Genomic DNA, 1,590 nt, shown 5'->3' on the forward strand with positions numbered 1-1,590 from the left:
TCCACCCACACTGAGTGGACAAACTCCACCCACACTGAGTGACACTCAGTAGAAATGGAGGGGAGCATAAATACTCTCTGCATGACTCATTTATCTTGATTTTAATTGGCGGGTCAATTTGACCCGGAACAGTATTTGTGTCTCAAGTTCAATTATAAAGAGTGTCACCCTTTGAAAAAAAAAATTAAATGTAATATAAAAAAATTTACCAAAGATCACTTTCAAGGAAATTATTGTTTTTTTTGTGTCTAGGTTTTTTTCAGTGGACATAAAAAATGTAAATCCCATTTTTTATGTCCAAATGAGTAACTGAGTAAGTTGTCGTCATTAATCCTTAATTTCTGAGAAATAAAAAACATAATTGCACAAATTTTGATTTGAGATGGTTAGTATTAGAGTTAATAATCAGATAAAGAAATGTTTTGGAGGAATTTTTTGGTTCCTGACACTATTGCATGATAAAACTCTCCCCGGGTCAAATTGACCCACGAACATTATTGCTGTACCTCACAAACGAACATAACAGGAGGGTTAAGCTTCATTCAGTACTAAGCAAAGTTCACAGGTCCGTCTGCAGCTGAATCATTAGCTGAAATCTCTAATCACCCTCAATGAAGAGAAAGCGCGGCGCTGAATTAGAGGCATAAAGTCACAAAGCACAAATACTCATAAAATTAAAATTAGAAATGTGCTTTTATTGACGAGTCTGTTTTCAATTTGATTGGGTGTGATACACACAAACATGTACACACAACACACACACACACACACATTTTCATTTAAGTTGATACAGTGAAGACCAGCAACATGTGAATTATTCAAAACAATATTAATATTTGAGTCTGAACGGCTTGGAGGATTAAAGAGGCATCAGACGGACCCTTTTCATCTTTCCTGCTCCCTCCCTCTGCTAGAAGCAGCAACGTGAGAACAAGAGGGAGACGGAGAAGGCTGGCAGGGTTACCTTTAGAAAGAGAAGAAGTGATGAAGGGCGGTAAAAACAGCCAGAGAGCTGTGGATGGCAGAGGAGCTGGAAAAGTAAAAAAGATCATCAGCTGAGACAAGAGTATCCCAGACCGGTCAAGAACACTTTGAGCATCAACGAAAAAAATCTCTATAAGCCTTGAAGAAGTGAGAACCAGACATTCAGCAGTTCCTAGTGGGTCAAGTGTAACTGGGTCTATATTAATAGTTTTATATTTCCACAAAATGTGTTCTTTTATGTATTTGTCTGCTTCTACTTGACTGTTGCTGTGATCCTCTGTGTCTACTATAAGAGGTTTGGTCCTTCAACTCCGCCTTATTTTCTTCTTCTTTTGTTCAGGGCTATTCCAGGACTCTCCAGGACTATTATAAATATTAAGTTATTAATTTCCTCTCCCCTTTTGTTATTCGTTCCACTGGGGAGAGGCAAGTTTTATAATCTATTGTAATCCTTTCATTTATATTGTTCAAATGTTTATTTTTTCTTCTGTATTAATGATACGTGTTTGGATATTTTCATTTGAGTTGCTATTACACCTTTATATCATTTGATGCATGCTAACTATTATTTTGTATAGATCGGGTTGGAGAACTGGAGCACATGCT

General features: G+C 36.9%; 1 protein-coding gene and 1 long non-coding RNA gene across 2 annotated transcripts in view; both read left to right on the forward strand.

The window, feature by feature from the left end:
• Positions 1-1,337, forward strand: part of LOC103460627 (uncharacterized) — an 11,201-nt gene extending 9,864 nt beyond the window's left edge. The window contains exon 3 of the long non-coding RNA XR_532959.2: positions 1,170-1,337. This is a non-coding gene — a long non-coding RNA (uncharacterized LOC103460627). The remainder of the gene's footprint in view (positions 1-1,169) is intronic.
• The window catches only part of LOC103460628 (delta-type opioid receptor), an 86,835-nt gene that overhangs the window by 50,975 nt on the left and 34,270 nt on the right, over positions 1-1,590 (forward strand). The window lies entirely within an intron of this gene.

The sequence above is a fragment of the Poecilia reticulata genome, unplaced genomic scaffold (assembly GCF_000633615.1).
Source record: "Poecilia reticulata strain Guanapo unplaced genomic scaffold, Guppy_female_1.0+MT scaffold_266, whole genome shotgun sequence".
NCBI lineage: Eukaryota > Metazoa > Chordata > Actinopteri > Cyprinodontiformes > Poeciliidae > Poecilia > Poecilia reticulata.